Raw genomic sequence first — 24,753 nt, forward strand, 5'->3', positions numbered from 1 at the left:
AATGCAATGCATGGACCTTGTTTAGACCCTGATTCGAATAAATGGGCGAGAAAAGGTGTTTTTGAGAAAAGTGAGGAAATTTGACCATGGACTTTGTATTAGATGGTGTTAAGAAATTGTTAATTTGGGGGTACCTGGGTGGCTCTGTTGGTTACAAGTCTGCCTTCAGCTCAGGTCATGATATCAGGGTCCCAGGATCAAGCCCCAAATTGGGCTTCCTGCTCAGTGGGGAGCCTGCTTCTTCCTCTCCCTCTGCCCTGCTTGTGTTCTCTCTCTCTGTCTCTCAAATAAATAAATGAAATCTGAAAAAAGAAAGAAATTATTAATTTTACTAGGTGTGATAATGATACTGAGATTCTCTTTGATTTTTTTAAAGTTTATTTATTTAAGTAGTGTCTATGCCAGAGGTGGGGCTTGAACTCATGACCCCAAGATCAAGAATTGCACGCTCTTCTGACTCAATCAGCCAGGCACCCCCAGGTTCTTTTTTTTAATAAGAAATGTTCTCACATAAAAGAGAGATATTCTGAAATATTTATGGGTGAAATGATATAATGTCTGGAATTTTCTTTAAAAGGGAGCTTGAGGGGAGGAATGAAATAAGACTAGCAAAATACGGGTGGTTGTGGAAGCTGGGTGATGGACACATGGGGGTTCATAATGCACTCTCTGTACTTTGAGGGTGTGTTTGAACATTTCCGTAATAAAAAATAAAATAATGAGGGTCTGTGGCTATTCCATTTGTTGGCTCTGGCCCTCCCCCTTCTCTTTCTCCCTCCCTTACCCCCTCCTCCATGTCCCACATTCAGGCCCAGATAACATCTGTTCTCATCAGACACCGCAGTCTGGTTCCATTTTCTGTTCTCCCCCAAACAGCCAGAGAAAGGAGAGGCAGACCTTGACCGGAAGCTGGCCCTGCCCGAATGACATTTGGCCTATTGCCTGGCTTCCCCGAGGCCTACCCTGATTCTTTTGGTTCTGAGCACTTGTTCCTGCTGCTTTGTAACCCAGTGGCACTCTCCCTGTGCACAGTCATTGGACACATTCCTCCACCCACTTACCACCCCCTCCGTCGTCTGTCCAGTAAGAATTTACTGCTCACCTTCTCCGGGTCGGGGGTGATGAGGGAGTGTGGGGAGACATCTCTGTGTGAGAGGTTGCTTACACCGATGCAGGACCTAGCCTCAAGAGGGAGATCAAATCCCAGTTGGGACATATTAAAAACCTGGAGTATCTGGTAATGATGATGAAACAAGACCATGGTGTAAAAGGAGGAAGGACTATAATCTGGGGAGCCTACAAGGCAGCAGGGGCAGGAAGATTTGATGTGGGTGTTGATGGATCTGGGTCTTGAGTCGTGAGGCCATCAGAAAGAGCAGCATGTGTCATGCACTACCTTGCAGACAGGACTAGGGAGACCCTAAGGAAAGGGACCAATGCTGGTTATGGTTATGGGTAATCCTGTTTTCTGTTGTCTACTTATCTCATCTCGCAGGATAAAGGTGAAGTCTGTGCCTAGCATGGTGTCCACGTAAAGCAGAGGGACCTCTTTTCCTCCTTGACTCTGACACTTCTTCCTGAATGACTTTGCAAATTTCTCCCAGAGCAGAGGCTCTGCTAGATGCATTTCCCTTCTCAGTACTGGGCACATAGCAGGCACATCATGAAGACTAGCGACCATTTAGATGAATGAGTCTATTTTAGGCCAATATCAAGGTGGTTGCATTAAAATCTCGGGTGGCTGGTACGGAGGGATCCCAGAGCCTCATCTTAGATCCTCAGAATCCAAACCTCCAAATAAAGGGCTAAGGAGTCTGTATGTTTTCCTGATTCCCCAGGAGGCTATAAATTGCTGCTGGGTTAGAGGACGAAGTGGGGTTGAGGTGAGTTCAGCACCACGGACAGAACCCTCCCTGCTGCCTCCATCTACTCTCCTCCCTGGGACCAGCTGGGGACAGGCATTCCCTGTGTGTGTGTGTGTGTGTGTGTGTGTGTGTGTGTCTAACCTGGTGCGGAAGGTCTAATCCTGATCTAAGCCTGGTCTAAGCCTGGTCTAAGCCTGGTGTGGAAGAGGTGACACCTGTGGTGCTGACTCCCTTGTCTACCCAGCCCTCATCCTTGCTTCAAGAGTGAGTTTCAGGGCAGGCACCAGCCCTGCTGTGGGAGACAGCTCTGACTGCACAGGGAGGGGCCATATAATAAATATTCCCTCCATTTCTTTTATAAGTTGTAAATGACCCCCATACTGTGCAAGCAGCAGAGCATGGAGGCTGAGCCGGTGTGAACAAATTAATCCCCCAAATATGGTTTGAGCACCTACTGTGTTCAAGAGCTGTGCTGGTAGCCAAGGGGCACATAGGAATGAACAAGGTATAGCCGCGGCCCCAAGGAACCGACAGCTTGTCAGACATGGTTCACTGATTGTTAGAAAGGAGAGCAGCCTTGAAGATAACCAGACCCTAGTCAGCAAATGTGTGTACAGGAGAGGCAGACAGGAGAGTGAAATGAACAGACGACTAGTAGCAGAAGCTTCCTGGCGCTGAGATCTGATCCTGGCACAGACTAGCTGCATGGCCTTGTGCAGGCTGCACAGAAACCAGAGCCTCAGTTTCCTAATCTGAGAAATGGGAGTGATGACACCCCCCCCATTACAGGGCACCTGGGCACAGGGCACCCAGCTCAGTGCCCACGACACAGCTCAAGTGCCACTCATTGTTCATAGACTCCAAATTTATGCCAGGCATGATGCCAGATACCATGAACTAGGTGGATGAGAGCTGTCACCCAAGGATCTTATACTGGGGTGTAGGGCAGAGGTGGTACTTCCTCTCTTCTTCCTGGTCCTTGGCTGGACTCTATTTTCAGCATCCCTTAAAGTGAGGACAACCATGTGACTGAATTCTGACTGATGGTTGTGCTGTACTTGTAAATACGCCCCCCACCCCCACACAAGGGATCTCTCTCTGTCCTCATCACTGGCTGGCTGGTGGGGACTGTGGGTTAGGGGAGGGCGGAGCACGGAGATGGAGAAACCCAGGACCCCGAATCTCCCCATGGAAGTCTGTCCACCAAATGGCTGTGCTGAATTGTTAGAACCAGAAGCAAACTTGTGTTGGGTTGAGCTCCTGGGTTTGGGATGCTTGTGACAATGCTTACTGGATCCTGACAAATACAGCGAGGTACAATAAACAGGTAAACACACAAGCAGGAGTTCTAGAACATGATGGTGTGATGATGGACATACACAGGGAGGAAATGGTGGATAGTCTTTGGGTCACACATTATCCCTTTGCTTTTAACTTCTTCTAAGTTCAACTAATAAACCTTTAGCCCCTCAGTGGTCCGGGTCTGAAACTCTCTTCCTTTGGACATGTAACTTCCACCATTTTACATGGTATGTATACAACTCATACCATGACCCTGCCTTCAGGATTTTATTTGACGCACCTGCTGGCTAGGTTTGTCTTTCATTTGGCCTGCTGGGTTGGAAACCTGTCCCTTCTAGCTATGTTCCTCCCATATCCTCGCCTTCTGGGGTAAAGATCCTAACCTGGGTGTGTTCCTGCCAGCCATGTCTCTCCAGCCCACGGACCCTCCAGCTTTATTCAGTATTCAGGTGACAATATCTTTGCACCTTTCATGACTTTACAGAGGCTGGCTACAGACCATGAGAGAGGAAACACCCAATTTACCAGTCGGTTTGCAAGAGATTCATGTAGTCTGAATCTGTTTTATTTGTATCTGGTTATTTTAGAATTAAATCAAAATCAACTCGAATACATAAGTAAGATGTTTACTGTTCCATTTGCTCATTGCTGCATAACAGCTGCTACCCCAAAACTTAGTGGCTGAAAACACCACTTATTTTGCTCATGAATCTGCAGTTTGGGCAGGATTCACGGGACAGTTTGTTTGTGCTCAACCAGGTATCAGCTGGGCAGTTCTGGGCTGAGGTCCGGGTCATCTGGAGGCTCTCTCACGGGTCGGAAACCTGCGTGAGGAAGTCTCAAATTGCTGACATTGTTCTCTACCTCTAAGAGGTCTCTCTGGCCTGACTTTACTGGGTAGCTGGACTTCTTACATGTTGTCTCAGGACCCCCAGCCTAGGGGGTTAGGTAGAAGCTGGATTGCCTCTTATGACCTGGCCTAGGAGGGAATGAACATCACTTCAACAGAAAACAGTAACCAAGGCTGACCCCTAGTCAAAGAGGGAGAGTTTGACTCCCCATACCCCTTTTACTTATTTTTTTAAAAAGATTTTAATTATTTCTTTGATGCAGAGAGAGAGAGGGAGAGAGAGAGAGACAGAGAGCAAGCACCACCAGGGGGACCAGCAGGCAGGGGAGAAGCAGGCCCCTGGCTGAGCAAGGAGCCTGGTGTGGGGTTCAATCCCAGGACCCTGAGATCATGACCTGAGCTGAAGGCAGACCCTTAACCGACTGAGCCACCCAGGCAATTCCCGTACCCCCTTTAAAAAGTACATTATTAATTTTTAAAATCATGTTAAAGCATATATAACAAACGATGGCATATTAACCACTTTAAATGAACAACTTAGTGACATTAATCATATTCACCACGTTGGGCAGCCATTACCAAAGCTTTTTAAAAAGATTTATTTATTTATTTGAGAGAGAGGGAGAGAGAGCACGAGCGGGGGTGGGGGGAGGGGCAGAGGGAGAGAACTTCGAGCAGACTCTCCAGCGGAGGGTGCAGCCTGATGCAGGGCTTCCCGCGATTGATGAGATCATGACCTGAGCAGAACCAAGAGTCGGATGCTTAATTGCTGAGCCACCCAGGGGCCCCAGGAAAACTTTCTTGTAATGTTTAAGTATCATGCCCTCAAGTTTCCTCCATGCTGCTGGGAGCATCAGAGCTCTCTTCCCTTTTACAGCGTCAGACTATTTCTTCCTCTGTGTACGTCACTTTGTTGATTCATTCATCCATCCACAGACACGCAGGTCGCTTCCGTCTTTTGGCTCTTGTGAATAACGCCGCTGAGAACACAGCAGGTGTACAAATATCTGTTTGCATCCCTGCTTTCGGTTCTTTGGGGGAATATAGTGAGGGTGGAAATGCTGGATCATATGGTAATTCTATGTTTAATCTTCCCGAGGCACGGCCGTCCGTTCCCACAGCAGCTGCACCATTTTACATTCCCACCAGCCGTTCACAAGTGTTTCATTTTCTCCACACCCTCCCCGCACTTGTTATTTTTCTTTCTTTCTTTTAAAAGAATAGTAGTCCTCCCAGTGGGCGTGAGGTGGTAGCTCCTTGTGGTTTTGATCTGCATTTCTCTAATGGTTACTGATGCTGCGCAGCTTCTCACCCGCCTGTTGGCCGTTTGTACCTCCTCTTTGGAGAAATGTCTTCTCAAGTTCTTTGCCCCATTTTTAATCGGGTTATTTTCTGTGGTTGATGGGCCCTCATTCTTTTTTACAGCCATGTAGTGTTTCAAAGAATAGCTCTCTGTTTTTTTTTCTTTAATTTATTAAACGGGTCCTCTACTGATGGACATTGACATGGTTCCTAGTCACAAGCTCTTCAAAGAAACGCTACAATGAATTTTCTTGTACATGTTATTATGTTCACATGCTGAGTGTTTTGAAGGATCATTTCCTAGCAGGAGGACGGGTGAATTAGAGAGAAGCTGCATTTATCATCTAGGTGGATACTCTCCAATTGCCCTTGAGAGAGGATGTAATGATTTATATTCTCTATAGCCCGAGTAGGAGAACAAGGCACAGCTTTAAAACTAACACATATGTTTTCGGCACTGTGCCAAAGATTTCTTCTTCCTTGGGGATGCTAATCTGACATTTCCTAATACCGATTAAAACATTGGCCCAACACTGTGCCCTGTGAAGGGATTTGCAACTTAATTGCATTTGTTCATAAAATGGAATTAATATCAAATCACTTGCCATCAACAAGACTAATTCTTGACCCTGTGCTATGACAAACCTATCCACATTTTATGTTTTACAGATCCATTCAAAGTTAAAAAAAAAAAGCCGTTATCTGAATACCATTAAGCTGATATAAAAAATCAGACTCAGAGCTCAATGCGTATGCCCATCTTTGAAAATAATACAGAATTTTATTCCTGTCACTTCTTTCCCAGAGGTATAGCCATGAAAATTCACAACTGAAAGTTCTTTGTTCTTATTAATAGTATCTAACAAGATAACAACTCACATCAGCTATTAACTCAACCTGCACTTTCTAGTCTACATGTAGATTTAGAAGCAAACAGCAGGGGCACCTGGGTGGCTCAGTGGGTTAAGCCTCTGCCTTTGGCTCAGGTCATGATCTCAGAGTCCTGGGATCAAGCCCGAGCCCAAGCCCTCCTTTGGGCTCTCTGCTTGGCAGGGAGCCTGCTTCCCCCCTCGCCCCGCCTCCCTGCCTACTTGTGATCTCCATTTGTCAGATAAATAAATAAACCCTTAAAAAAACGAGAGAGAAGCAAACAGCACCTCTTTACAAAGCCCACACCAAGCCACTTGCTCCTTCAACATCTACTCAAGAAAGCAAGTGAAAATTCCTAGGAGCAAACCAGGATCCAATTAAAACAGATAAATAGATTATGACTACATTAACCACTTTATGTTAATACATGTTCATAAGTAACTAGGCATAGTTTTCAATAAGGGACAATTTTTCGAGGGGGAGATAATTCCAATAAATGAAGAACCAACTTGTAAATAAACTCAGGACAGAAAATGTCCTGAACAGCAATTATTGTAATACTTGTATTAATGGGTAGTGAAGACATATGGTAAGTAAAACATGACGGGCAGGACGGATAAATGAGAAATATTTAACCAATATGGTAAAATCATAGTAAATGCATGTCAACTTTATACCCTGTGCTACTTTGAAGTAGTTTACGCAAACATAAGCTCACTTCTCTTTCCTTGAATATCTTCAAGTTCATTCATTTCAGCCATTCACCCAGCGTGAGGATGGATCCCAGGGCACCGAGCATGGCTTGCTTCCTCTGATGACAGCAGTTTCACGATCTCAAATGGTAGGGAAGCCAGGCTGCTCCTCATTTGGTGCCCACATTGAATGTCCAGGACACAGGGGCTTCTTCTCCAGCCCCCCTGACAGTCAGAGATACACACCTGCCCGGAGATGTTTTTTTAAAGCTCTCCAGATGATTCCAACCTACAGCCACGTTTGGGACCTCCTGCTTTCTACAGCCAAGCCACAGGTGCCTGACCATCTCTTCGTTCATTCCTTTGGTAACACCAGCATTTATCACACACCTTCTTTGCTAGGTCCTGGGGAGACCAACACGTTATTTACACTCTGTTTTTCCTGGCATTGAGGATTTGTACTTAAAGATAATTTATCTTATTTAATTTTTAAAATTTTATTTTATTTATTTTTTATTTTTTATTATTTTAAAAATTATTTTTATTTTTATTTTTTTAAAATTTTATTTAAAAAAAAAAGATGTATTTATTAGAGAGAGAAAGGAACTGACAGAGAAGCAGAAGGAAAGGGAGAGAGAATCCCAAGTAGCTCCGTGCAGAGTGTGGAGTGCAGTGTGGGTCTCAATCTCACAATCCTGAGATCACGACCGGAGCCAAACCAAGAATTGGATGTTTAACTCACTGTGCCACCCAGATGCCCCAAGACATTTATTTTAAAAAGACACTTTGTAGAATCAAGTGGATGGGCCAGATATATTTTAAGTAACACACATAAAAAAAAGTATATCAGGGGCGCCTGGGTGGCTCAGTCAGTTAAGCGTCTGACTCCTGGTTTCGGCTCAGGTCATGATGTCAGAGTCATGAGATCAAGTCTCGGGTCTGGCTGCACTCAGAGCAGAGTCGGCTTGAAATTCTGTCTCCCTCTGTCCCTCCCACTCGTACTCTCTCTCTAAAATAAATAAACAAATCTCAAAAAAATAAGTATACCATTTTTAAACAAGTTACTAGTCTCTAAAAAGTACCTCTTGTATTCTAGTGACATTCACACCGCCTTTTAGGAAATCCGGAATTCATTCATTCATTCATTCATTCATTCATTCATTCATTCATTCTCTCATTCTCTCATTCTCATTCATCCATCCCACAGTGGACCCCACACAATACTGGGCACCCTCTCTGCCCTCTTGCTTGACTATGCCTGGTGTCCCTCCAGGAGCCTCCGCACTCCCTGATGCTGGGACAGGAACGAAGTCATTGTCAGCTTCTTCAGGGCTCCGGGCTTAGTGTTTCTTCCACAGGAGTCACTCTTCCCTTGGCCCGGGGCAGGCAGCCCTGGAGGCGAGTGAGTGGAGGGGGCTAGCCTGCTGCTCCACTGGTTGGAGTCCCGGTGGGCAGGGCACTCTATCACCACCAGGGGGCACTCCTGCACCACTGCTGGCCTCTTGCCCGGGTCCCAGGCTCAGGGCAAGGTGGGCCAGGCAGGAAGGTTAGGATGCTTGGGGAGCTGCTGTGGGGGACCAGGCCTGCCTTAGGAAGAGCCTCCTCGGAGAAGGGGCGTGAAAATGGACCCCCGGCTCTCAGATTCTGAGAAAACCACTCCTCCATACACAGCATATCTACCAGGCTCAGCAAAACGTGACCAGCTGGGGACAGCAGCCATCAGTGAAATAATTCTGCCATTTGCTGTAGGGGAAGGTTACCCCCCATGCAGATCTGAGCCCATCACGAGCACCGGACAGCATGCCTGTGTACGTCAGCCCTTTGCTGATTATTTTCGGGGAGAAGAGAAGAACAGAAAACAGCACGGAGGGCCCCCGGGGACCTCACCTTGGGACGGGGGCCACCCTGATCCCCACCTTCAGCCAGGAACACGGGTCCTGTGGACTGGGCCTTCTGAAACCGTTCTTCCCCAGTCTCCTGGGCCACAGTTTCCCCTTCCATAGAATGGGACTGAAATCATTTGGGAGCCGGCTGCCTCTCTGGGGTGCGTGGATGAGAAAGCTGCGGCAAACAGCAGAGAGCAGATTGAAACAAAAAGATTGAAACAAACGGAACTGGGCTCCCCCCCCCCCCCCCCCCCCCCCCCGCCGCACCGTGCCCCTCCCTGCGGTGGAATCTGTGCACATTTGTCATCTGTGTGAGTGTCTGTGCTTTACCATGCCTTGCTGGAGCTGGTAATTAGGAACCGTGGTGGCTCCTGCCTTGCCCTCCGCCGACTTTTCTCTAATTGCTCTAATCTCTGTTTTCATGCACTTGCTGGAAAATGTGAAGAGCCGCCAGTGGCTCCCAAGGAGGAGAGATGAGGGCGGAGCCCCAGGGCAAGGGGAGGGGAAGGCGGCCCTGCCCCTCCTTGTGCTTACGGGTGGCCCTGTTGTGCAGGGTTGGGGGGGTGACAGTGGAGGATGCTGTCCCTGTTCCCGGATTCTTACAGTTTCAGGGCCAGGAGGGACATTAATGGGGGAAGTACGGGAGGGTGAGCAGTTGCCTGGGGCACCCAGAGTGCTGGAAAAGGGGGTGGGGGGAAAGGGGACCCTGACAGGGCTTGGCTCCTGGGGAAAAGATGTGGGGGGCTCCTGTGGAGTGTCCGGGGGTGGGTGGAATGCCTGGCTGGGGCAGGAATGGGGGGCTCGGCCGGGGGGGGGCAGAGAGAGACCCCGATGGCCGGGAAGGACCTGGTGTGAGCGAGCTCAGGGCTGTCGCTTTCTCCTGGACAGGACGCTTCTGTATGGCTTCTCCGGATTTGTCATACCTTTGGGAGGACAGTTCAGTGTGTGTCCCTGTCTAGTATGTTGTCTCTGACTGTGTGTCTGTGTAGGAGAGAGAGAGTGTATGGGTGTGTGAGAGAGAGAGAGAGAGAAGGAGGGAGGGAGCGGGGTGCAGTGTTACCACTGGTGGCGGCTGGCTCTGTTGAATTCCGCTTCCAGCCCTCAAGAGTTTCCCGGCTGAGCCTCTGGGCACCCTGAGTTGGGACCGAGGTGGCCGGTGCAGCTGGAGGCGGGGGTGGGGCTAGCCTACATAGCCGCTTAAGCCCGGACTGCTGGGGCAAAGCGATTATTGGTGTGTTGTGTGTGTGTGCGTGCATGCGTGTGTGTGTGTGTGTGTGTGTGTGTGTGTGTGTGTAGGTGGGTGAGACTGAGCTCACAGCTCTTAGTGGCTGCAGGTTTCTCAACTGCCCTGAGAAGAGCCAAAAATTTGCCCGTGGCGTTTCCGTCCCTTTCCTTGTGAGATTCACTCCCCGTTGCTGACCTGGATCCGTGCATTTACTCTAAGATGCTGGGCTCCTAAATTGCTTCTCTTCCTAGGGGTGCCTCAGCTCTAATGGTGGGATTTCAGTCCGCGTGGGGGTGGGGTGGGGATAGTTTGGGATGTAGGGAGCTTCCTGGCGCTGCCTTGGTGACATGGACAAATTGAGATTTCTGACCTTGTGTTTGACAAATGAGTCACCTGTAATCACACTTATTCTCCCCTGCATAAACTGAAGCAAGAGGAAAAGCTTCCAGCTGCACCACCTGTGCCCGGAGGCTCTTCAGAGGGTTAATTCTAATAAGAGCAGTGAGTGTGAAGTCAGGGGATGAAATGTTCCAGAACTGGTGAGTAAATTCAGTTTCCTACAACACACAGACCTAAAGAAAGAAAGTTCTCAGTGTGAATATGACGGCTGTGGCTGACGGTCAACAGCCCCTCCTAGTGTGTACCAGGCAGCCTGTAAGCCCTTCCCAGGTAGGCCTCCGGAATCCTCAGCTACTGGTGCCCATTTTTCAGATGAAGAAACTAAGGCACAGAGAGAGCCAAGTGCGTGGAGCAGGAATTTGAACCCTGGCTGTCTGGTGCCTTTGCTGTGTCCCCAGCAGCTGTGTTATGCATTGTAGGACATTCATGGAGGGTGGTCACAGCATGGCTGAACTGTGCCCCTTATTTTTTTTTTTTTTAAAGACTTTATTTATTTACTTGGCAGAGAGAGAGAGAGAGAGAGAGAGCGCACAAGCAGGGGGAGCTGTAGAGGGAGAGGGAGAAGCAAGCTCTTCACTAAGCAGGGAGCCTGATTGTTGCCGGGCTCGATCCCAGGACCTGGGATCATGACCCAAGAGGAAGGCAGATACCCAACCGACTGAGCCCCCCAGGCGCCCCAAAAGTACCCCCCTTGCAGGAGAACTGCAAACCTTAGTTTCACCAGGGAGCTTCTTGCCAACTCTTCCATTTCATGTGGCCAAGACGGAGGAGGAGAAGCTCAGAGGAGAGTTTTACCCCCCCTGGCTAGTGTTCTGTTGTTTGCTCTTTGCAATTTGTAAATATTCTGGGGTCCCCTTTGTCTCTACAACAGGCATGCTGTCCAGATCGGTGCCCTGCAGGCTCCGCGGCCCTTGCTGCGGTGATCTGCTTGGAGCGCCCCGGACGCCGTGCTGCGGGGTCTGCTGTGGGTCATGGCCAAGGCTGATCCACAGTGTCTGGGAACTGGGATTTGAACACTGGTCTTTGGGGCATCATGGCTGCCCGAGACGGAGGTAGGGTGTCTGGGAATGTAAGAGGTGAGGGTTTCACAATAATTGCAACCTCACAAAGCTTTCATGTATCAGGTCAGATTGTCTCCCATTGTGGATAACAGAGACGAGAAGTAATGGTGGCTTGAACCAGATTAAGGCTTATTTCTCTTTCACACAAAGGATGTCAGGAGGTAGGAGAGTCCAGGGTTGATGGGGGTCTCAATAGCTTTGTCAGAGACCTAGGCTCCTTCTTTTTCTTAGTCCCACCAACTTTAGCATGTGGCTTCCATCCTCAAAGTCACCTCATGTTCCAAGGTGGCTGCTGGATCTCCATCATCACATCTACTTTCTGGGATGGTAGGTATAGACCAGCTGAACGTTTCCCGCTGTCCCATCCTAACAATTTATGCTTGCCCTCATTTGCCTTGCCTTGCTGCAAGGGAGGCTGGGAAATGGAATCTTTCAGCTGGGCACATTGCCATATGAGTTTGTTACTAAGGAAAATGGGAGATGGGGCATGATAAGGGTACTCTGCAGTCTCTGGCCCAGAGTACTGTAGCATCCTATGCACCTAAAAGCGAAGGCTGTCGCTTTTTCCAGGTGCTATGACTGTTTTAGACCAAACAGCTAGAGAGGGTTAGGGGAAGGATCCCTAGCGGTGAGTGCCAGCACACAGGCCCATAGGAGTGTGCTAGTTTGGGGTTTTATCTTCCCCTTAGTGTCCTGGAGTAGTTCCAACATTGGGGGAGGGATCCTGCTGGACAACCACGGCAGGGTTGGGAGGAGAGAGGAGGAGGCTGCCAAGTAGGGGACTCTGTGTCTTGCAGGTATGTTCTGGAAGGAACCGTGATGACGGCGGTGGTGGTAGAGTTTGGCACTAGGTTGGAGGTCTGGGTGGTCCCTCTGGAGGGCAGAATGGGGTAGCTTGGAGTCTTGAAGATGTGGGTGACCAGAAGATGGTAGCTTGTCTAGGAAGACCTCTTGACACTCCTGTAGGCCCAGCCCCAGGGGGCCCAGGTCCAGTGACCAAGTTCATGCACACAACCCCCTCATTCTGCCAGGCCCTGGGAGGGGGTTTCAAGGGTTGTGACACTCCAAGGGAACGTTTCACTGCCCAAGGCATCTTCACCTCCTTATCACACTGATTCTCCCCACAGACTGGTAGAGATTCTTTCCTTTTTACAGATAGGGAAACTGAGGCTGAGAGTGGGTAAAATAAAGGCTCAAAGTTACACTGTGGCAGAGCTGGGCTGGGGCCCACATTCTTCAAAGGGGAGAAGGGATGGTCTGAAAACACGTTGCAGATGTAGTGTCTTTTCACTTCATTTTTACTCTAACTTTTATAATTTACACACAGGAAAGGAAAGTGTAGATTTTAAGTGTATACTTCAATGAATTTTACCTGTTTGTCAAACATTCCCAGCACCCCAGAAGGTTCCTTATGTCCCTTCCTAGTCACTAACCTTTCCTCTCCCAAAGGGCAACCACGATCTTGACCTCTATCACTAGAGATTAGTTTTGCCCATTCTTACCCTTCATGTAAACAGTCATGCAATGTATTCTTTTTCTTTTGGCTTCTCAGACTTAGCCTGCTTGTGAGATTCATCCTGGTTGGGGCATATATATCTGTAGCTGGTTCTTTTTTATTGCTGAGTAATATTCCACTGTGGGTTATGCTACCATTTGTCTATTCATTTTTTTTAAAAAAGATTTTTATTTATTTATTTTAGAGAGAGAGAGAGAATGAGTGAGAGACAGAACACAAGCCAGGAGGAGAGGCAAAGGGAGAAGCAGACTGTCACTGAGCAGGAAGCCTGATATGGGGCTCAATCCCAGATCCCTGGGAAGGCAGATGCTTAACTGACTGAGCCACCCAGGACCCCCACCTATTCATTTATCTGTTGGCGGGCATCTGGGTTGTTTCCCGTTTAGAGCTATAATGAACAAAGGTCCAGTGAGCCTTTGTGTTCACATCTTTGTGTAGACATATGCTTTCACTTCTTTGGGGCAAGTACCTAGTTGTGGAATGGTTGGGTCAGGGCAGAGATATATATTTAACTTTGTAAGAAACTATCAAATAGTTGAATCATGGCCACTCTCACTGGCTGTGTATCTTTCCTATATTTGATATTTTCAGTCTTTTCAATTGTAGCCATTCCTACGGATGTGAATGATAGCTTGTCGTGGTTTTAATTTGCACATCTCTGATGGTTGATAATGTTGAGTGTCTTTTCATGTGCTTATTGATTATTACATATGGTCTTTCATGAAATGCCAGTTTGTGTCTTTTGCCTACTTAAAAAAAAAGTGAGTTTTTTTCTTATTAATTTGCAGTTCTTTATATATGTTGGATACTAATCCTTTGTCAGATTTATGTATTGAAATATCTTTTCTGCATTTTTGAATTGGCTTTTCTTTCTCTTAATGGTATCTTTTGATGACTATAACTGTTAATTGTGACAAAGCACAATGTACCATTTTCCTCTTACGTTGTTTTGTGTTCCACTTAAGAAAGCTTTGCCCTCCCAGGTGGAGTCATTTTTAACACATGACTCCACCTGGCCTCACGCCATCTGTTTGCTCTCTTTGCAGCCTCATCTTCTACTAGAAGTGCCTCTCAGGAGTAGGGGGTGAGGAAGGCTGAGCTGGGATGAAAAATTTGATAAAATGCAGGGTTAAAAGCCTGGATTACTTGCCTCCCCAGGACAAGAGATTTGTGTGCCTCCCCAGGACAAGAGATTTGTATCCCTCGACCCCTTCCTTTGCCCCTTTGCGGATTTGGGTTTATGCTGCCATGCAAGATTAAAACCAAAGAGATTAAAAGATTACCTCTGACAGGGAAGGCAAATTCTGCCTCTGCTCCTGGAGTCAGCAGAGAAGGTGTTGGCGGGGAGGTGGAGTGCTAGTGATGGACCTTCCACTTCCTCCTCCTCTGGGGAGGCCTGGCCAGGTCCACCCTTATCTCTCCGGGTCTCAGTTCTCAAGTTGAAGAGCAGATTGGGGAGCTGAGCTGGATAGTGAGCGCCAACATGGGCTTTAGTGGGTTCACAAAGGGTGGCCTGCAGACCAGCCATCCCAGCGTGGGATAGTAATGTGTTAGAAAGACAAACACCAAGCCCCTCCCACACCTGCTGAGGAAGAAGCCCTGGGGAGTGGGGAGGAGGGGCAGCAATCTTTTTAAAAGCCCTCCTGGGCATTCTGATGCACACAAAGGTCTGTGTACAGGCACATTTAATTATGGTTAACAATTGCTAATTTTTAGAGCATCTAACTGTGTTCATCAGTGACTCTTCTAAAGAGTATGTACCCACTCACCTGTCATGGAGGTACTATTACTCACTCCACCTTACCCCAAAGGAAACTGAGACACAACTTCCCCAGGGTCACACAGCTACTTAAATGGCTGAGCCTGGATTTAGACTTAGGGAGGCTGGCTCCGGGCACTGAGCTTACTGACCACTGTTCTTACGGTTTTGAATTCCCAGCACTGTGCACCCTGGTCCCTCACCGAAGTCCACGGTCTTCATCAGCTGCTCCAAGGAGTGATCGCTCCAAAGGGCTGACTGCCTTGGGGACCCCTGGTTCTCAAGGTTCTTTCCCAACCTCCCCGCAGGGTCCGCTGAGTCTGCTTACACCACGCAGGACTGCTTCCCACTTCTTCTTCCTGCTTCCTGGGGAGGTGGTGGCTGGGAAACCCCTGGGCTGAGGGTGAGGGAAGTGGGTGTTTTGAGGTGACCCCAGCTACACTGTCAGCCGGACCCAGAGACAGAGGTGTACGGCATGCTGGGTGAAACGCATTCACGTCCTGGGTCATTTCTCCGTTCAGTATTTAGTGATCCCCACCAGAGAGAAGTAGAGGCCAGCAGAAAGCCAGAGGCACAGAGAAGGGGGTGAAGGAAGAAGAAATGTGTCCATTAATTTTATGATTCTTCCTATGAGCCCCCTCCTGTGCTAGGGATGGTCAAAAATACCTACCCTGATGTTGGAAAGTAATCAAGGAAGAGCCAGGGCCCAGATGGGGAGGCAGATTCATGGGGACCGTGCTGGGGAGCTGGAGTGAGCATGCTGGGTGGGAGAGAGCAATCTATCACTGTTCCCTGGGGGAGCAGGAAGGCTCCTCCCCGCCAGCCTGGCCCCACTGGGGGGCAGGCTTGCCCTGCCCTTGGCCAGCTCACCAAGGCTCCTGCTCTCAGGGAGAGGTGGCATTCCTTGGGGTGGCTTGGGGGGCTCTAGCACTGGCCCCACTCAACTTTTCTGCCCCAGTTTTTTTGGATCTAGAGCCCCTTCGAACCTTTGGGTGGGGGCAAGGGCGGTCAGGGGAAGAGGAAGGACCCCCGGATAGAATCCAGGACAAGTCCCTTCTCTGCGACTCATCTTTGTCATATGCAAAATGAGGGCATCAGCCCAGCCAGGCCAGCTGGCAGGGGGTAGTCGTGGTGGTAAAGGGGTATGGCCAGGAGCTGCCAAGCTCTGTCCCACCTGAGACAAGCGTGAGGTTGGCCTCCCACGGCCTTGCTCCCAGATGTGTGCTGGGCTCTGCATGCGGAAGTGTGTGTCTGGCACACAGGGGTGGTCACAGCCCAGGGTCCCTGTGGGCAGGCCTGTACCCTTGTATTTCTACGTGATGGGTCCAAAGCTGTGGTGCATGTGTGTGTGTGTGAAACCACACTGATGGCCTGAGCTGCTTGTAATCCCTTTACTCCTGCCAGCTGGGGAGGACCCTTCTGGGGTGCTGGAGGGGGTGTGGCTGGGTGCTTATGCCCGGGTCCTATCCAGTTGGTTATTTATTGATTAATTCCCCCGCCGGCTGATGGATGCCGAGCCTGTGCCAGGCGCAGGCCCTGGGCTGATTTACATAATTAAAAACCATCATTAACAGAGCCAGGCCTCACACGCCAACTCCTTCCTCTGGCATGACAACAGGCTGAGCCTCTGTCCTCCGCCCCCGCCCTTGCCTCTGAACCCCAAGGCTCCCTCGCCTCCCTGACTCCCCCGCCCCGGCCTGCCCCAGGTCAGCCCACCGGCCAGGCCACTCGGTATCTGCCCCTGCCCATTCTGGGATGGAGAGACTGTAGCGTTCTGGGATTCTCGAGTCACTGGCTCCGAGATTCTATTAGCCCATGGTTGTAAGGTTCTTTGATGGAGAGTCTCAGATTATAAGATTCAGCTGTGATCCTCCAAGTATGTGATTTTTCAAGAGTCTATTACTCTATGTGACAAAGGAGAAAAATGTTTGCTCTCAGCAGTCCTGCCTGCTCTCGAGCGGGTGGGGCTGCTCTTGGGAGAGCCTGGCTTTCCGTGGAGGCCGCCATGGTGGGTGGGATGTGTCCGTCACTGCTTTACAGAAGGAAGGAGCTATTTGTCTTGGGCTGAAGGCTAGGGGCGGGGGGGGGGGTGCTAGGGGGTCTGGGCAGAAGGAAGGAGGACCCAGGGACACATGGGGGAGGGGCAGGGAGATATCCCTGGGGGAGGCCTCCCCCTAAGAGGGGCTTCAGAAGATTCTGGATTCTGCGGAGTGTGTGATGCCAACTCCCTGGCTGGTGCTGCTTCCAGTGTCTTCAGAAAAGGCTCTCGCATTTAGAGAGGCAGTTTGGGGTGACTTGCGTGGACACCTCCCCCTCCGGCTGTGTGATCTTGGGAAGCTACTCACCCTCTCTGAGCTATAGTTATCCTCTCACCTGCGAAATGGGGCTTGCTATAAGGATGAAGTGTTAATCCATGTGATGGGCTTAGTAGTCGGCCAGCATATGGTGAACCCCTCATGAGCAGCTATAATTGTGTGGGAGTGGGTGTTTTGGGGAGACCTTCAGTGAGCTTGTTAGACTTGGTGGAAGCAGAGACTCGCTGGGCTCTCTGGACAGGAGGGCTGGATCTGCTCGTCTGCACAGGCCGGCTCCCAGTGAGGCCAGTGCTCAGACAATGTTTGTGCAATGAATGATTTTCTCTTCTCTCAGCCCTTCTCGAACATGGTGCCAGCCTCAGCCAGCTCTCAGCCACTTCCCCTCCAGCTGCCCTTCTTCCAAAACAGTTTGGGGAAGACACAGCTGACTGACCCCACACCCAACGCCGTGGCTTGGAGGTGCACCCACAGACGGTACCCCACAGTGCCTCACGTCAGTCTGGGCACAACAGGACCTCAGCACCTCAGTGTCCTGCTCCAGAACCGTGGAACTGAAGACCCACAGAGCAGCCTTGCACCCCGCCGTGACACCTTGGGCTACATCACGGCACAGGTGAACCACCAATCCTAGGTAATTAAGAAATGATTTGTCATAATTAAAAAAATATCTAAATAAAATATGTTTAAAGTTAATGGTAGAATGTAGGATGGTACAGCCACTTTGGAAAATAGCTTGGCGGTTTCTCCAGAAAAATATCGAGGGGTGTCTGCGTGGTGCAGTGGGTGAAGCATCCGACTCTGGGTTTGGGCTCAGGTCAGGATCTCACAGGTCGTGGGATCAAGCCCTGCATGGGGCTCCGGGCTCGGTGGGGAGTCTGCACAAGGATTCTGTCTCCCTCTTCTTCCCCTCGCTACTCACACATGCTCTCTACAGTGAATGAATGAATCTTTAAAAAAAAAAAAAAAAAAAAAAAAGATCCTCTCTCTCCCTCTCCTTTTGCCCTCCCCCATGCTCATAAGCTCTCTCTCTCTTAAAAAAAAAAAAAAAAAGGGAAACATAGAATTACTATGGGAGCCAGCAAGTCTGCTCCCAGGTATAAACTCAAAGGAGTTTGCAAGAACCCTGAAAGCAGAGACTCAAACTCACCCCGAAATTCACGGCAGCGTTATTCACAAGAGCCAAAAGGTGGAAGAAACCCGAATGTCCATCAGATGATGAATGGCTAAGCCAATTACGAAACAGACATAAACATACCAAACGTGTAAAACAAACACGAGCCATGGAAGCTTATGCAACCTTAGAAAAAGGAATAACGTTCTGATCCGTGTTACCACATGGATGAACCTTGAAGGCCTCATACCAAGTGAGAGAAGCTAGACACCGAATGACACATTCTGGAGGATTCCACTTGGGTGAGGCGCCTGGGAGAGTCAAATCCATAAAGACAGAAAGTGGAATGACGGTTACCCGGGGACTGGGGACAGAGCCTTGGTGTTAAATGGGCACAGGGATTCCGCTGGGGAGGATCAGCACGTCCTCGAGATGGACAGCGGCACTGGTCACGTAAGGCTGGGAATGTGTTTGATGTCACTGCAATGTACACTTAAAAATGGTAAATTTGGGGGACGCCTGGGTGGCTCAGTGGGTTAAGCCGCTGCCTTCGGCTCAGGTCATGATCTCAGGGTCCTGGGATCAAGTCCTGCATCAGGCTCTCTGCTCAGCGGGGAGCCTGCTTCCTCCTCTCTCTCTCTGCCTGCTTCTCTGCCTACTTGTGATCTCTTTCTGTCAAATAAATAAATAAAATCTTTTAAAAAAATGGTAAATTTTGGGCCCCTGGTGGCTCAGTGGGTTAAGCCTCCACCTTCGACTCAGGTCATGATCTCGGGGTCCTGGGATTGCGTCCCGCATTGGGTTCTCTGCTCAGCAGAGAGCCTGCTTCCCTCTCTCTCTCTCTGCCTGCCTCTCTGCCTCCTTGTGATCTCTGCCTGTCAAATAAATAAATAAATGAAATCTTAAAAAAAAGTCTATTTAAAAAAAATGGTAAATTTCATGATGTGTATTTTACCACAATTGAAAATTGCCTTCATTTCACTGGAAGAGATCACTGTGTAATTCCCTGTCTTTTTTATTTTTTATTTTGATTTTCCAGACCCTCAAGTTCCAGGCACATAGTAGGTCCTCCATCATGTCTTGCCAAGTGGATGAAAGGAGCCAGGCCTCCCCATCTGGCCCAATGACAAGCTAGCTCGTTCAGCAGCTCATGGCTCCCATCCAGGCATCTGCTTCTCTTGATTTCACTGGAGCAGACAACCCATCGCTCAGCCACAGGTTGGTGGGGACAGGGACAGGTGCCTGATGTGGGGAGATGGTCCTGGGCTTTGAGGATTGGACACAGGCCCTGAGTTGATGAAGAAGCGATTTCGCACGGAGGCCTCTTTCTGGTGCTGTCAGAAGGGAAGATGCCACGCTCGGCACTCTCCTGAGCTGGAATGCTGTCAGAACCAACCACCCAGACCCCGCTTTGGTTGCCATTTCATGCCGGAAGATATTCCTTCTTGTTCGGCAGCAGCTCTCGGATGTGGCTTTTAATATGCTCGCTGCCGTGTCATCGATTTCTCCCCTCAAGCAGTGGAAAGAATCGTCAGGGGCTGGGATAGTCGGCTGTTGGGGAATCAAGAAATTTGCCCCACAGTCAGTCTTGCAAAAACCCTGGTATCTTTTTATCAAATGTGAACATTTGATGGAGCCCGATTATTCTAGATGCTGACTGTACAGACAAGTCATGTTTCTTAGAATCAAAGGAATGGTTTTCGTTGGCGTTATTGGGTCACAGAGAAAGACTGTGAATCTTGGCCCTCATTACAAGCAAAAAACAAACAACTTGCTGTACACCTTCATTCAAGAGCGAGCATGGCTCAGGTTGGAAAAGCAGACTTTTGTTCAGCCCATCTCTTTTGACAGCTGGCTAAAAAAACGTCCACTCAGTGGCCTTGGCTTGATTGCACTTGTAATATTCTCAATTTCTCTCGGCACTGAATGAAAATCTGGAAGCACATTGTTGCCTGCCAGCTGCTCACTGTGAATCAGCTCTGAGCACTGGCATTCCCAAGCAAGTGCCTCCATCCACGTAGCTCTGCCCTTCCTAGCAGCCTACATGGCAACGGAGAGTCGGTCTTCACCTCAGTGGCACTTCCAGTCCACGTCGTGGCTCGCAAATAATGAACTTAACCAAGGAACGAGGAGGACAGAGGACTCCTCTGCAGCACCAGGTTAAGGGATGGACAGGACCAGAAACATCATGGAGGATGTCTCCCTCATATACGCACAGATCATGCTGTGGCTGTTTGGGAAAATATCCAACCACAGATGTTTTAATAAATAAAGATGCATTCCTGAGAATATAGATCTGTTATTTAAAAAAAGCCTGTCGGGGCACCTGGGTGGCTCAGTGGGTTAAAGCCTCTGCCTTCGGCTCAGGTCATGATCCCAGGGTCCTGGGATCGAGCCCCGCATCGGGCTCTCTGCTCAGTGGGGAGCCTGCTTCCTCCTCTCTCTCTCTGCCTGCCTCTCTGCCTACTTGTGATCTCTGCCTGTCAAATAAATAAATAAAATCTTTAAAAAAAAAAAAAAGCCTGAATAACAGAGATTTAAATAAGATAGATGTTTATATCTCTCAGATATGACAGTCTGGGCATGGTGTGACCAGTACTGATTGATTGCAGTTTTTCATTGTATTACCTGCCTTCCTCAATCTGCAGTTGGCTCCGCTGTCTGGTTTCAGAAGGCTGCTCCAGCTCCTGCCATTGCAGCCACTGTCCAGCCTGTGGGAAGGGCAGAAAAACAAAGGAGAGGTATGTATTTTCCTTTAGAGGGCTCGAATAGGAAATAGCACACCTCATCTCTGTTCACATTTCACTGGCTAGAATCCAGTCATATGGCCACACCCATCTGCATAGTAAGCTGGGAAATGTAGTCTTTATCTGGGCAGTTATGTATTCAGCAAAATTTCCATATATCTATATCTATATGGAATATACATACATATAAATATATACGTATATTTATTTATTTTAGAGAGAGGGTGTGTGGGAGTTACATGTGAGAAGTAGTGGGGAGGGATAGGGAGGCGCAGAGGCAGAGGGAGAGAATCTCAAGCAGCCTCCATGCCTGTCACAGAGCCCAACATGGGGCTCGAGCTCATGATCCTGAGATCATGACCTGAACCAAAATCAAGAGTCGGACACTCCACTGACCGAGCCACTCAGGTGCTCCCACATTTCTATTTCTGCAGAAGAAAAAGAGAGTAGATATTAGGGGACAACCAGAGGTCTCTTCATTCACCTAATGAATAGGGTTGAGCCCCCACAGCAGTGACGATAAAGCAGAGAACAAGACAACGAACATCCTGTTTCTCATGGACTTGACCCTCGAATGGGAGGACAGCGAGAGGAGAAGTCTTTTGAGGAGGAGGGAGCGGTCCGCTGCATCCACTGTGGCTGTTTTCCTCCCCTAACAAGAAGCCCGGAGGTGGGACAAGGTGACTATCACAGCTGGTTCCAGCGTTATGTCCGTGTTCCAGGCGAGGAGACGGTGGAAGAAAGGCCCACCATGCATCGGACTTCTTTAAAAGGAAAAAAAAAACTTCCTTGGAAACCCACCAGCAGCTTTCTGCTTCGATCTCATTGGTCAGAAGAGGCTTGCCTGACTCACCCCTAGCTGCAAGGGAGGCTGGGAAATCAGGATCAGAATTCTCAGGATGGGCTGAGCACTGGACGTATTGCCCCTGGTTCAGCTAAGAGAAAGAACGAGACGTCTCTACGAGGCAAGCGCCTATGAATAATGCCTCTGTGCTTTTGGTCCCTTCTCTGCCTTTAGGGACGGACGTCATCAATTTTGTGCTGGAAAGCTTTATTTCGTGCTTGTTCTAGAAACACGCCAATGGTTCCCCAGAGCGATGGCTTGATTGTTTTATGGGGGGAAAGATGGGCAAACTTCAGAGGCTCCTCGCCACCACCGGCCATGCCGACATGAGAGACCCCATGCTGGCCATAGGCATGACGTGGTTTCAGTTCCAGTTATTTCGGTTGTACATTCTATTTTTACTTTTTCCTCTTCCCCTTGTGCAAAATCCTACCTTTCCAACCCAGCACATTCCATAGGCACATCAAAATCTGAGCCATGGTGGATGGTTATGCCTTATTGGGGAATATATAATTTTCATTAATAGTTTCATCCCTACTTGATTGGTCCGACAAACCATTTTTGTCTTACCAATCCATTTTTGTTATCCAGGGTGGTACGCCAATAGCAAATGCGTTCAAGGGCTTCTTATGCACCGAGCGCTATTTTGAGGGCTTTGTATATATTGTGATGGTTTGAAAACATGCTCCCAGTTTTGGGGGACACTTTTATTACGAAGTGGCATCTATGTCCCTTCCCCTTTAATCTGGGCTGGTGTTAGCGACTCACTTGTCACCAGTGGAAAGCAGGGGAAGGGATGACTTGTGATTGCCAAGGCCAGGTAGGAAAAGGCTGTGTAGCTTCTGCCTGGTTCTCCCGGGACGCTTGTTCTGGAGGAAGCCCTGACGCTGCCATGATATAGTAAGCAGTTCGGTCACCAGCTTTAGCACTGCCAACCTAGGACAGACACCGGGCGCCAGCTGTGTGAGTGAGCCATCCTGGACATGCTGCATAGTCCCCCTGGGCCATCAGATGACAGCCGTCCCAGAATGCATCTGACGGCACCCCCACGAGAACCCCAAGCACAAGGTGCTCAGCTGAGCCCTTCCCGGATTCCTGACCCATAAAACTATGAGCAGAATCAAATGGTTGTTGGGTTTTTTCCCCACCACTCGAATTTTTAAGCCAGAAAAGGAACCGAAGACATAGAACTAATTTAGTCTCAAAATTTCAGGTAAAGACACGGAACCCCAGAGAGAGAAAGCAAGTTGCACACGTTTTCACGGCAGAGGGAAGAGACGTGTGCTGGCAGGCTGATTCAAATATTCTGCCTCTTGACCATAAGGGAATGGGGAAGCAAAGTTAACAAACGAGTAGTAACATACAAAATGCAAAAATGTGGGCTGGCCAGGCTAACAGCACTCTGTTGAGGGAAAGTGGGTCTCTTTGGACCAGCCATCCCGGATGGATGGACTTTGGAAAACACATAGCACTTTTAAGAACCCAGTGATTTCTACAAGATCGTAATTAATTTCCCATTTCAAATTTGCACAATGTAAGTGGATGAAATTCTTCCACTTGTTCTTTTGTCCTCTAAAACCTCCACGCCGCCTAGGGACGTCAGGGTTTTGAGACTGCATGAGGGAAACCCTGACCCCTTGCCTTGTAGCATCTCAGGTGTGGGAGCTGAGAAGCTTCCCGACAAAAAAATATTAAAGCCATAAAATTAAAGGACATCCAGTTTAACTGTTGGAAGCACCTCGGAGTTCATCTCCTTCAGTCTTCCACCCAGGGCAAGACCAGGACAAGCCACGTGCAAAGCAACCGCTCAATGGGATGGTCCCACTGATGCCAGCGGGCAGCTGGTGATGAATGGCTGGGGACCCATAGAGAAAATATGGCCATCATATCACAGGGTCCGGCTCATCACTGAGGGCTGAGAATTGGGTCAGTTTCATGGGCATGTGACCCATGCGGTCACTCTTGCCTTGAAGGATCCCATACTTTAATGTCCTGTCTCACTGCTTGAAATCATTTTTGAAAGAGGGGTTCCACATTTTCACTTGTCACTGGAGCCTGCAAAGTGTGAAACTGGTCCAGGATGGAGAGGTCTGACAGCTGGCGCAGGAATGAGCATTTCAGGGGAGAAGGGCAGGGAAAGCCTGGGAGCCAGAGGCAAGGGGTCACTTGCCCAAGACCACTTTTCAGGCAGTGACAACACAAGAAACTGAACCCAGTCTTGTTGGATTTCATGGCACCTGGTCTTAAACACTTTGCTCTCCTATTGCCTGGGACAGACCTCTCTCGCGAGTTGCCTTCTCAACTATTCCCACAATCTCAGCCTTCTCTTCCAGGGAGCCCTCCTGGATTGCTCTTGCCTAGTCAGACTTGCCATTCCCTCCTTCCGTCATACTTCCTACCTGGCTGAGCCACGGTCCTTGTGCCAGTCTGTGTCCTTTCCATGCCCCTCCTGGCTAGAGTCTGCTGTGACTTCCAGGCCCCCAGGCCAATCCGGATAGGGCCTCGAACCCGCAAGAATTTTGGGGCTCAGTCTTTTTGCTATAAACCTTACATGTAGATTCCATGGTGCAGTCTTTCTCACCTTCCCATCCCCAGAGCTGGGCTCTTGCCTCAGTTTCCCTGTCTAAAACTCCAAGGAACTGTGGGATAATGGGAGTCAGACAGGCCTGGTTCATATTCTGTCTTGCTACTCACTCTAAAGAAAGCAGCTCAGCCTCTACAAACCTCAGTTTCCCCATCTGTTAAGTGGGAGTATATCCTACCTTACCCAAGTGCTCAAGGTTGGCAACATCAGTGACGTGGACATCACGTACCCACTGATATACAGGGATGACAAGGGCATCGCAGCTCTGCGGCATCTCCCCGTTGCACAACCCATGATGTGAGAAAACATCAGACAAGCCCCAAAGGACAGGGTACAGAATCCCTGACCGGTACCCTTCAAAACTGCCAAGGTCATGAAAAGCAAGAGAAAAAATGAGAACCTGTCACAGAGCAGAGAAGACTAAG

The 24,753-nt window shown here is 49.0% G+C and overlaps 1 long non-coding RNA gene across 1 annotated transcript; it reads left to right on the forward strand.

The window, feature by feature from the left end:
* The first annotated feature begins 9,568 nt into the window (after positions 1 to 9,568).
* On the forward strand, positions 9,569 to 20,434 carry LOC116592809. The gene is made up of 4 exons (XR_004286614.1): positions 9,569 to 10,531; positions 11,263 to 11,443; positions 17,377 to 17,673; positions 19,193 to 20,434. It is a non-coding gene; the product is annotated as an uncharacterized LOC116592809 (long non-coding RNA).
* Positions 20,435 to 24,753: the final 4,319 nt, after the last annotated feature.

Source organism: Mustela erminea, chromosome 6 (assembly GCF_009829155.1).
Source record: "Mustela erminea isolate mMusErm1 chromosome 6, mMusErm1.Pri, whole genome shotgun sequence".
NCBI lineage: Eukaryota > Metazoa > Chordata > Mammalia > Carnivora > Mustelidae > Mustela > Mustela erminea.